We start from the raw sequence: 12393 nt of genomic DNA on the forward strand, positions 1-12393 counted from the left end.
AGTAAAAAAATAAACAGATATTTATTTAGTATACATGCAAAGGTATTACAAATTGTATGTTAAATATCTTCTTCAAAAATTACAGTATGTTATATCCAAATGTTTTTCTAAAGTTACTTTTTAATGAATTAAGTAATAGATCACAAATAATTTGATTAATTGTGTAATTAACAAGAATAAAATAAGCAGGCAATATATATATATATTTTGAAGGGGAAAAATCATAATTAATATTTCTTCCAAGGTGAATACTCGGCATTTGCTGTTCCCATCACTCATATTTGTAACTGTCCCACAGACAACAAACAAACCAACAAAAGAAAGGGAAAAAATAAGTTGAAAGTGGAAAATGGGTTACACTTTATTTTGATAGTCCATTTGAGTATTAGTAGCCTGTCTGCTTAATATCTGTTGATATGCTTCTTCAACAGACATCAAAGTGACAAGAAAAAACGTTGCAAGTACATGTCAACTTACACTAACCCTAACCCCAACCCCAACCCAACAGTCTACTTCTAATTTAATGAGAATTAGTCAGTATGTAAATGCAATGTTGCTTAAATTCAACAAACAGACCATCATAACAGTGTGACCGGAAAAGGTTTACTCACTATTAGGGGTGCGACGGGATCTCATGTCACGATTTCACATCGAGGTAAAAAGTTGTCTTGTGAGCCGTGATGAAGAGTGAGGATGAAATTAATATTGAAAATTGGAGGCAGGATTACATTTAAACCGCAAATCAAGTGCTTTGTTTACACCTGACAACCCAGGCAGGCCTTGGTGTTGCATGTATCACTGGGTTATTTGGGTGGGTGTGTGATGTAACTGCTTTTAAAAATTTTTATTACCCAAAATAAGCAAATATTTTGCTAATATTTAAAATTATACAGTTGAAATCAGAATTATTAGCCCCCCTGAATTATTCGCCCCCCCCTCCCTGTTTATTTTACATTTAAAGGCTAAACTAGGTTAATTAGGTTAACTAGGTAGGTTATTGTATAATGATGGTTTGTTCAGCAGACTATCAAAAAATTTTGCTTAAAGGGGCTAATAATATTGACCTTAAAATGGTTTAAAAAAAATTAAAACTGCTTTTATTCTAGCCAAAAATAAATAAATAAAAAATAAGAATTTCTCCAGAAGAAAAAATATTAACAGACACACTGTGAATATTTCCTTCTTGTTAAACATAATTTGCGAAATATTTAAAAAAGAAAATGAAAATGAAAAGGAGGCTAATAATTCTGACTTCAACTGTATATAAAAGCAATTTTCTGTTCACATGTTTGCATGTTAACCTTAATAACAGTATTATTAAAAGTTGATTTTAAAAAAGCGTTAAAAAGCTAAAGTGTTTTGCATTTTGTGATTTTTTTTTCAGTTCAATAAGACTATTTTCCTATCATATATTTCCTGTAATGTGTGTATTTACATAGTGCATTTATCATGCATGGCCATACGCTCAAAGTGCTTCACAATAATGAGGGGGGTCTCTCTACACCACCACCAGTGTGCAGCATCCACTAGGATGATGAGACGACAGCCACAGGACAACAGCACCAGTGCGATCACCACATACCAGTAATTGGCGGAATGAAGCGAGTTTTAGAGCCCAATGGAGGGAATTTGGCCAGGACCTAAACCCCTACTCTTTACGAGAAATGCCATGCGTTTTTTAAAATGACCACAGAGACCCTTGGTTTAATGTCTCATCCAAAAGATGGCACTCACTGACAGTATAGTGTCCCCTTCACTTTACTGGGGCATTAGGACCCACACAAACTACAGGTTGAGCACCCCCTGCAGGCCTCACTAACATCACTTCCAACAGCTACCTAGTTTTCCAATGGGGGATGCCAACAGGTATGGAGTCTCCTATATTTCAGACCCATCTCCAGCCACCCTCCCGTTTTGTTAATTCTCCTGGAAAACTCCAGTAATTTCAACCCCCAATCCCAACCCCGCTGGTCCTTAGCTTTTTGGTAAAGTCTGCAACACCCCTCGATCGCCGACTTTGGTTTAGTATCTGATCACAGTGGCTACCAGGTGCATAGTACAGTTACTTTCTGTAGCTGTGTTATTCAGACACCTCATCCCCGACTGCCAGACATCCCCACTATTTACAGAGACAAATGTTGGCAGGTATGGTGGCATCATTGCGGATCTCTCACAAAATCTAAAAAAACATCTTGTTCCCCTTCGGGGGGAACTTCAGCACTATAAGTGGATTTGATTGTAAAATCCACGCATTGGGAGGTACGGTTCAGAAGCTACTCGTCTGAAAGAGTATTAAACGGGCCAATTAAGAATGAATTGGCAGCGCAAGCCTGCCCAGGTGAGCGGCATAAGCAATCAACTGAGTATATAAGCTCACCTGGCGCCAGCAGACGCTATCCTTTTCGCTTCAGAGACTTTCTGATCGAGTCGATGAGGGTTCCTCCTGCTGTGACCAGCGATTCTGAGCGAACGAGAGCATTCTCCCGGTCCAGAGTGTGTACACGCAGTGGCAGACGGTCGAGCTGGGTTTCTCCCTTGCCTGGCGTTCTTTGGGTCCGGTCCTCCAGAGCGGTGCGTATAAAGTTGCAAACTTCACAGAAAGAGCAACACAGTCGTGCAGCACGTCCTTATCAGGACGGCGCTCCACCTGTGCGTTTCTGGATGCGGTGGTTTCCTGTCCTCGGATGATGGGCGCGGGCACTGCGTTGCATGTCTGGGGGTCCAGCATGTTAATGCGCTGCTCGCGGGCAGTTCATGTCGTCATTGCGATGCCATGACTGTTGCGCAAGATCGCGGTTAGCCTTTGCAAAAGGGCGAACCACCCCAGTTGTCCCCTGCTCTGCAGCGGGCACTCGGGCAGATCTGAGGGTTTCAGCGAGAGATAATCCGTCGCCCACGGGCCCGCGGACCTCCCGCTCCTCTAAGCGCTCCATCCAAGCTTTGGGCGGGGCAAGCGATCCGTCTAACAGATGGTAGCCCTTACGCCCGATGACACCGGAGACCAGATGTCCACCGCGGCATCGGAGGGTGGGCTTTCATTGTCCGATGATGATCCAGACCCGCTCGCCCCCTTCGGGCTGGTGAGCGCTGTCACTACGGATCCTGAAACGGACATGTTAGCCGTGCTTTCCCGGGCTGCTTCGGCCGTGGGTTGGAGATGGTTTATCCCCCAGCTCCGCGGCCGGACCGACTAGAGGGGCGTTCCCTTCTTCCCGGAGGTGCACAGTAGGCTCACGCGGTCTTGTAAAGCACTTTTTTCTGCTCGTGCTGCGTGTTCCTCCACCCTAACCACTCTTGACGGTGAAACAGCCAGGGGGTATGTGGCGATTCCTCAGGTTGAGTGCGCGATGGCGGTAAATCCGCGCGGCGCCTCTTCTTGGCGGGGTCCGCCTCGTCTCCCATCCAAAGCCTGTAAGTTATCTACCTCCCTCGGAGCTAGAGCTTACATAGCTGCGGGCCAGGCTGCTTCCGCCTTGCATGCGATAGCCACCTACCAGCGCTACCAAGCGCAGGCGCTGGCTGAGCTGCACGAGGGTGGGTCCAACCCAGGCTTACGAGCTTCGCACCGCCGCCGACTTAGCTCTTCGGACTACTGAGTCCGCTGCGTGTGCGTTGGGGAGGACGATGTCCACATTAGTGGTCCAGGAGCGCCACCCCTGGCTGATATGTGCAAAGTCGACAAAGTCCGCTTTCTTGACTTCCCCATATCCCCAGCCAGGTTCGGCGACACTGTCTGTGAATTCACCCAGGAATTCAAGGCGGTGAGAGAGCAGTTGGTGGGTGATGTCTTATCGGCGGTCCGTAGCCCGCTCCGCCCGTCGTGCCATTCATACCTGCTCCTCGCCGAAGGCGCCCGCCTACGAGAGCTGCTCTGCCCCCGCACACGCCTCTGGCGAAGCGAGCGCGTCGGGCACCTCGGAAGCAGGCAGCCCCCCTGCCCAGAACGCCGCTAAGTCCGGCAACGGACCGCGAAGCGCCCCTGGGACAGGCCATCTGGAGAAGAGGGAACTTGCTCTTTCCCCGCTGGAGGGCGGGGCCCCATTTCCAACGGCACTTTTTACTGCCATGAAAACATTATGAAAGGGCACTTTTCACTTCCCCAGATGTGACAGCCCGAAATCTGCCAGTCTGGGACGCTATGCTTTCTAGCTTGCAGATTCGGTGCGTTTCGCCAGTGGCTCACGAGCGCTGGGAGGACGGTCTCCTTTCTCCCACCCCTCGAGCCTCCCCTCCGGAGCTCGGGTTTGGAGTGAGAGCAAATATCTCACCTCCAGCTTTTCCGTGGGACCCGCGAGCTTCCCGGATCAGCACACCCACTCCGCGCTGCCCCACTGCTGGTACGTCAGCGATTGTAGCGATGAGTCCATTAGCGAGAGCTCTGCCTGCCTGGTTAGCGCGGGCCAGCTCTTCGCGGTGGCTCATACGCACAATCAGACTCGGCTATGCGATTCAGTTCGCGAAACGGCCCCCCAAGTCACGGGTGTGTATTCACCAGGGTCAGCCCTCTGTCCGCCCCTGTCTTGCGAGAGGAGATTGCTGTCCTCCTGGCGAAGGATGCAATCGAGCCGCTCCCTCCAGCCGAGATGGAGAGCGGGTTTTACAGCCCACGCTTCATCGTGCCCAAAAAGAGCGGTTGGTCACGGCCAATCCTAGATCTGCGCGTTTTGAACCGCTGCCTGCACAAGCTGCCGTTCAGAATGCTCACGCAGAAGCGCATCCTCCGGTGCGTTCGTCCTCTGGGTTGGTCTGCAGCATTAGACCTGATGGACGCGTATTTCCATGTCTCCACTCTTCCTCGCCACCGACAGTTCTGCAGTTTGCGTTTGAAGGTCGAGCTTGGCAATACAAAGCCCTCCCCTTCGGGCTCTCTCTGTCTCCGCGGGTCCTCACCAAGCCCGCGGAGGGTGCCTCAGCGCCCCTTCGGCTCGCGGGCATCTGCATACTCAATTTCTTTACGACTGGCTGAATTTTGCCCTCTCTTGATTATGCACAGAGTTGATTATGCACAGAGACAAAGTGCTCTGGCACTTCCACCTGTGGGGGTTTCAGGTCAACCGAGAAAAGAGCAAACTCGCCCCCGTGCAGAGGATCTCTTCTCTCGGGCTGGAGCTGGACTCGGTCACCATGGCAGCGCGCCTCTCCGGAGAGCGCGCTCAGCTGATGCTGTACTGTCTGAGAGAGCTCGACAGTAAAATAGTGGTCCCACTGAAACTATTTCAGAGGCTCCTGGGGCATATGGCATCCGCAGCCGCTTCATGCCGCTCGGATTATTCTATATGAGACCACTTCAGCACTGGCTTCACGATCGAGTCCCCAGACGCGCATGGCACGCGCGCGCACACCGAGTCTCTGTTACTGCGCTGTGTCGCCGCGCCCTCAGCCCTTGGAGCGACCCCTCGTTCCTACAGGCCTGGGTGTCTCTAGAACAGGCGTCCAGTCTTGTTGTCGTTTCAGCAGACGCTTCCAACACGGGCTGGGGCGCTGTGCGTTGCGGGCATGCGGCTGCGGACCTGTGGAAAGGTACCCAGTTGCATTGGCATATCGCCTGGAGCTGTTGGCAGTGTTCCTCGCTCTCCACCGTTTTTTTCCGGTGTTGGAGCGGCAACACGTGCTGGTCAGGACGGACAGTACGGCGGCGGTGGCGTATATCAGCCGTATAGGGGGTATGCGCTCTCGCCGCATGTCTCAGCTCGCCCGCCGTCTGCTCCTCTGGAGTCATCCGCGGCTGAAATCGCTGCACGCCATTCATATTCAGGCAAGCTCAACCGTGCAGCCGATGCGCTCTCACGGCAGCCTTGCGTCCTGGAGAATGGAGACTCCACCCCGAGTCTGTTCAGCTGATATGGGCGCAATTCGGCGAAGCCCAGATCGATCTGTTGCTTCCCCCGAGATCGCTCATTGCCAGTTGTTCTTTCCCTGACCGAGTGCTCTCGGCACGGATGCACTGGCTTACAGCTGGCCTCGGGGCACGCGCAATACGCGTTTCCCCCAGTGAGCCTGCTCGCGCAGTTACTGTGCAAGGTCAGGGAGGACGAGGAACAGTTTGCTGGTTGCGCCCCTCTGGCTCAACCGGACCTGGATGTCAGAGCTCTCCCTCGCGATAGCCCTCCCCTGACAGTCCCTTCGAGAGAGCACCTACTCTCTCAGGGACAGGGCACCACCTGACACCCTCGCCGATCTTTGAAGAGATTTTTAGACGCGAGGAAGACTTAGGTAACCTCCGATTGCGGTGGCTAATACCGTCACTCGGGCTAGAGCCCCCTCCCCGAGCGCGCCTATGCCCTGACGTGAAGTCTATTCACTGAATGGTGTGTCTCTCGCTGAGAAGACCCCCGTAATTTGCCAGATCAGCGTTGTGCTTTCTTTACGCCGAGAGAAGTTGGAGAGCATGCTGTCGCCCTCCACACTCAAGGTTACGTGGCTGCCATCTCCGCTCTTATAACGCGGTGGCTGGCAGCACCGTGGGAACGCATAACCTCATCATCCGGTTCCTCAGGGGCGTTAAGCGAATTAATCCACCCCGCCCCCTCTCATGCCCTCTTAGGATCTCGCAAGCCGCGTCAGATCCCTTCGATCCTCGACTCAGTATTTTTCTGTCCCTGAAGACAGCTCTGCTGGTCGCGTTGATATCGATTAGAGGGTCGGGGACCCGGAGGCATTTTTCGGTCAGTGACTCGTGCCTGTAATTGGGCTGGCTTCTCTCACGTCCTGAGACCCCGCCCGAGATATGTGCCCAAGGTTCCTACTACTCCGTTTTAATACGAGGTAGTGAGCCTGCAAGCGCTGCCCTCGGAGGAGGCAGACCCAGCCCTTCTTATTGTCCAGTTCGCGTTTTGCATATTATCCGGACCGCACTCAGAGTTTAGATCATCTGAGCAGCTCTTCGTCTGTTATAGCGGTCGGCAGCAGGGAAGTGCCGTACCGAAATAAGTTCCCACTAGATTGTGGATGCCTTTCTTTCACTATCAGAGCCGAGATGAGCCGCGTCCCCCGAGAGAGCGTGCGCACTCCACTCGGAGCTTCGCATCCTCTCGAGCGCGCGCACGCGGCGCCCCTCTAACAGACATCTGTAGAGCTGCGGGCTGGGTAACACCCAACACATTTGCAAGGTTTTACAATCTGCGAGTGGAGCCGGTTTCCTCAAGGGTATTAGGTAACCCTTGGTGATTGAGGAAACAATTCGGTAGGGTGTTGAAACACGCTTGCTGCGCCATTTTCCCTAACACGGAGATACGTGCGCCTTTTTATCTGTCAGTAAAGTTCCCCGTCAGGTGAGCCCTGCAGATTCCTCCGTGGCCCCCAGCACTGACTCAGCGGAGGAGTCACTTGCTGGCCCACTACGTTGTAGGTCTGCCCGCTGGTCAGCCCGCGTTTTGGGTAAAGGTGCCTGCTATGCGTGGTCCCCACTAGGCGATCCCATATGCTTATTCAGCCACGGTTAAGTCCCCCCCCCCTGGGCGGACCCGTGTCTTTCCTCCCCGCTAACCACTCTTTTGCTATGCGTACTCCCCCTTCTTAGGGCTAGTCCATATGTAAATTCTGCCATCTATCCCCCCTTGGGTAACGGATGGCCTCCGCAGCGTCCTCCCTATCGGGATTGCACGCTTCCCAACGTACTTCCCAAAAAATATATATAAATCCGTAAAACTTCTGTTGAAGTAGGATAAATTAGGGCCAGGGACACGTTGGAGGACCGCGCCCCCCATGATGTGGGTGCGTCACGCTTGCTTGACTATCTCCTCATCGGGGGTGTTGGTAAGGTGCAGTCATTATGGCGCTTTCAATGGGCTCCCAATGCGTGGATTTTACAATCAAATCCACTTATAGTGCTGAAGTTCCCCCCGAAGGGGAACGTTCGAGGTTACTAAAGTAACCCTTCGTTCCCCGAGGAGGGGAACGGAAGCACTATACTCCGTCGCCATAATGACTGTCCCTTAGCTGTTGAAAGTCTCTTCAGCTTAAAAAGGATAGCGTCTGCTGGCGCCAGGTGAGCTTATATACTCAGTTGATTGCTTATGCCGCTCACCTGCGCAGGCTTGCGCTGCCAATTCATTCTTAATTGGCCCGTTTAATACTCTTTCAGACGAGTAGCTTCTGAACCGAACCTCCCAATGCGTGGATTTTACAATCAAATTCACTTATAGTGCTTCCGTTCCCCTCCTCGGGGAACGAAGGGTTACTTTAGTAACCTCGAACGTTCTCGTGAACCCAATCTTGTGCCTCGTCACACCCCTACTCACTATGGTTAGAATCTGCATCTTAGACTATGGATAAATGCAGTAATTCAGCATATAAATTCTTTGGACTAACTTTAAGATACTTTCAGAAAAAAAACAAAAAAAAAAAAACATCATTCCTTTGCACATATGGCTTTGTAAGCTGACCAAAGGTTTGTGTAATATCTCACTGCACTTGTGTGACATCAGTAAACATATATATGTTTTCTTCCTCCAAAGAATCAGACACTTTGACCAAACTAAGAGAGTTTTGTAGCTCCTCCAGCACAGATGTATGAAGCTCAATGAGGATGACAAGACTCACTCTCTCCATCTATCTCTCTCTCTCTCTCAGTGTCTGCATAAGTGTTCAGAGGCTTACAGCAGCACTGGGATCGGGGATTTTGTTACATCACCAAAGGAGCAGTCAATCACACCAGAGATGTGTGATTAAAAGGACAAGCGCCCACAACGGTGGTTTAGTTTGTGTACGTGTATGTTTGTGTGTGTGTGTGTGTGTGTGTGTGTGTGTGTTTGCGTGTTGGGTGAGAATGAGGAAAGTGTACATGTGTGGGTGGAGATGTGGAGATGCAGAAACAAGACAGGATGGATCTGATGGAGCACACAAAGATATATTTGTGAATCCTTTGTTTGATAACTGTTAGCTTAAAACTACCAAAAAGCAAAGAGAGAGAGAGAGAGAGAGAGAGAGAGAGAGAGAGAGAGAGAGAGAGAGAGAGAGAGAGAGAGAGAGATACAACATTAGGTGCCACAAATAAACTGAATTTAGGGTGACACAGTGGCGCAGTGAGTAGTGTTGTCGTCTCACAGCAGGAAGGTTGCTGGTTTGAGCCCTGGCTGGGTCAGTTGGCATTTCTGTGTGAAGCTTGCATGTTCTCTCAGTGTTGTCCTAGGTTTCCTCTGGGTGCTTCGGTTTTTCCCACTATCCAAGGACATGTACTAGGTGGTATAATAAGTTAAATTGGCCGTAGTGTATGTGTGGGTGTGAATGCATCAGTGTATGGGCTTTCCCGCTGCCTAAAACATATGCTGAATAGGTTGGCGGTTGCGCTGCGGCGACCCCAGATAATAAAGGATCTGAATTCTGAAATCAACGGAATTCCTTAAGACGGATGTGCTACAAAGAAGAAGCCAACTATAAAGTGAGTGGACTTGACAGTTTAGTATAAATGCTCAAATGTGTGTAAGTGCACTGACCATCTCTCAGGGAGGAAGAGGAAATAAATCCCCATTTGCAATTGATCAGTTTTTTCCACTATGCGTAAACAGATTAGCAGCTTTTCATGTGAACCGCAGACTAAAGTCTCTTGTATATTCAACACACAGCCTTTCTTTCCAAATTGAATTTGAAGCTAGAGTGTTTATCTACATTTGGAGAGCTGCGTAAAACATATGCATAAAACATATGCTGGATAAGTTAGTGGTTCATTCCGCTGTGGCGACCCCTGATTAATAAAGGAACTAAGCCGAAAAGAAAATGAATGAATGAAGCTTTATGATGAACAAACTTAATAAACATCCCAAACTATCCTGTGTGCTGAGGTAAATGTTTTAAATGTTTGTGTGTACATATGATGGAGCTTTTGTGAAGTACCAGAGAAATCAAAATCTGACACACACATACACTCACAGAAGATCTGCAGTGAACTGTAATCTATCATTTACATAAGTTATCATCACCCAGATAACACTAATCTCATGTGAATGGGGCTTTGGTCCAAACAGTTTGAATAATGTTAAAAATAATCAACTTTCTAACCCAAATAACAAGCATTTTAACACGTATATTATCTCCTTGCTCTCTCCTTGCAATAATGTATGTCCTAAATGAATTATTGTATTTCCTTCAACTGCTTGGGTAATGTCATGGCCCATTTCAGGTGCAACCAAAGATAAAATTTATAATCAGTCAGTGCAACAGAAATATATCTTCGTGTTTTTAAGAACAGCTTCATATCATGAGTACCCATAAAACCCCCTATATATTAATTATTTTTGTTTTGACTTCTTTTCCCTCAATTTACAGCCCAAAAATAGTTGCTTGTTATTTGTATATTTTTACGTTTTACTAAACTGACCTAATATATATATATTTTTTTTTTCAAATATTTTTTAATACAATTTTAGAACTAATTAATATTTTTAAAAACATAAAAAACAATAAAAATAAAAAAGTAGATTAAAGAAAAAAAGCTATCGTTTCCATCACCAGTTTGTAAGTCAACAACCATGCAGATATTGATGTGCAAGGAAGTGACATACAAAAAAATAATAATTAAGTAAAATCCAGTTTTCTTCATTATACTTATTCTTATATCTTTAAAACATTTAATTTGCATTCAACATAATTAAAAATATATTAATAATTAAATAAATATAAGTTTGTTTTTTTTACATTGCAGCCTTTATAGCCATAACTTACTTATATACAGTAAATAATCATAAATAGGAGTAAATTATGAATAAATAGTACATAAAAACCCACAAATTCTCCTTTGGATGGGCAAATGCTTTGCAAACATCAGACCTGACAGAAAATCTGTTTACACGACTTTAAATATTATTCCCTATTTCATGCATTTTCAGTCCCAAGTATGATGTGACATTCTTTTCAGTCATAAACAATAAATATTTTAATATTTTTTTCTTGTTAAATTAGAGGACAACTTAATATTTGGGACTGCAAATGCATACAATTAAAAGTCTACGATGTTGAAAGCGTCTAAACAACTGAAAATGAAAGCCTTTGAAAATGATGACATTGTGCACATACATAGTATGTGTTTAGGGGAGTGTAAATTAAAGGCAAGAACAAATAAACATACACAACAATGGCAGATTACAAGGTAGAGTTGTTGTTTAAGTGTTTCTCAATGCTTTATCAGCAAAGTGTGGATTTACTTCATATAATAAGCAAAAGTGGAGATGCATATTACACACATAGCAAATTATACATACACATAAGTCTTTGATGACACATCTTTACTTCCCTACAGGTACTATTTACTAAAATGATGACAGTACCAAATACTGGCCAGGCCATTTTTGCATACAGCTGTAAACACGTGTAAATATGTTTTGAAATTGTTGTCATGTAGATGTAAAATTTTTTCAAAACGCAAGTGAAAAAACTTTTTGTTCTTCAGCGGTCTCAGTATATTTACTTGGGGCACATCATATTTCAAATATAAGTGTTCAAATTTATTCTAACAAAACAATCACACCAGAGTTTGTTTTAGTTTAGCAAAATCTGCGTGAACACAACATCACAAATTTTGTCTGAAACCATTGGCAATTAAAATAAAACAGAAACTGACCTCAAAGCCTAAAATACTTATTATCTTTCCAGTGTAAGATAAACGAAGTCATACCGCATTAATACAACACAACCAGGAAGAAATAACAACACGATTGTCACTACACCTCACAAAATATCCCATTAAACGTTTCCCAAAGCAAAACTAACACGCACATACCTCATATGCATACCGCGTGTGAATATGGATCTGACAGCGCTGTTTATATCACGTAACAGCTTTCCCTCTATGTCACGGGATCCTGTGAAGAGATTTCATTACTGACCGACTGCTGAAGCAGTGTCTCTCTTATCGTCAGCTGTCAAACTCAATCACGTCGCCCATCATCTCTCTCCGCCTGTGTGTGTTTTAATCATCTGTCATAGTTCAGTACTCTCCACTACAAGGAGCTGTGGAGAAAACTAATTACAACACTCTGCATGTTCTCTTCAATCACAAATGTGTGAAATATTAATCCAATGGCAGCACAAAGAGCCTTTCATCCTATTATTTCTGTATATTTCATTATTTCATTCCTCTTTCCCATTGAAGTCTCAGAGAGGTGCGGCTGTGAAGGAGAACACACACACATGCTGAAAAAACAGCTTGTGATCTTGCAGTAATGTTCAAATTACTGACATATAAAAGGCCATTTTAGAATGTCCAATATATATATATATATATATATATATATATATATATATATATATATATATATATATATATATATATATATATATATATATATATATATATATATACATTCCAAATGTTGATTAGAACAAAAACTCCATTTATTATGTAAAATATTCCTTCTATCATGGGGCATTGCTTTTATTTAGTTTAAATCATTCTTAATC

The 12393-nt window shown here is 46.0% G+C and overlaps 2 protein-coding genes across 20 annotated transcripts in view; one reads left to right on the forward strand and one right to left on the reverse strand.

Annotated features, from left to right (window-relative positions):
- The window catches only part of sulf2b (sulfatase 2b), a 544470-nt gene that overhangs the window by 157835 nt on the left and 374242 nt on the right, over positions 1–12393 (reverse strand). For 5 of the 19 annotated variants that reach the window (XR_015522633.1, XM_087305147.1, XM_087305172.1 and 2 more), the window contains exon 1: positions 11714–11957. The exons of the other annotated variants lie outside the window; for them this stretch is intronic. The gene's annotated coding sequence lies outside the window, so the exon portion shown is untranslated. Of the gene's footprint in view, positions 1–11713; positions 11958–12393 lie in introns of those variants that run through there. 19 annotated transcript variants of the gene reach the window in all.
- LOC147831263 (uncharacterized) overlaps positions 1–12393 on the forward strand; it is a 353683-nt gene that overhangs the window by 126146 nt on the left and 215144 nt on the right. The window lies entirely within an intron of this gene.

The sequence above is a fragment of the Danio rerio genome, chromosome 23, assembly GCF_052040795.2.
Source record: "Danio rerio strain M-AB ecotype USA chromosome 23, GRCz13ab, whole genome shotgun sequence".
Classification (NCBI taxonomy): domain Eukaryota; kingdom Metazoa; phylum Chordata; class Actinopteri; order Cypriniformes; family Danionidae; genus Danio; species Danio rerio.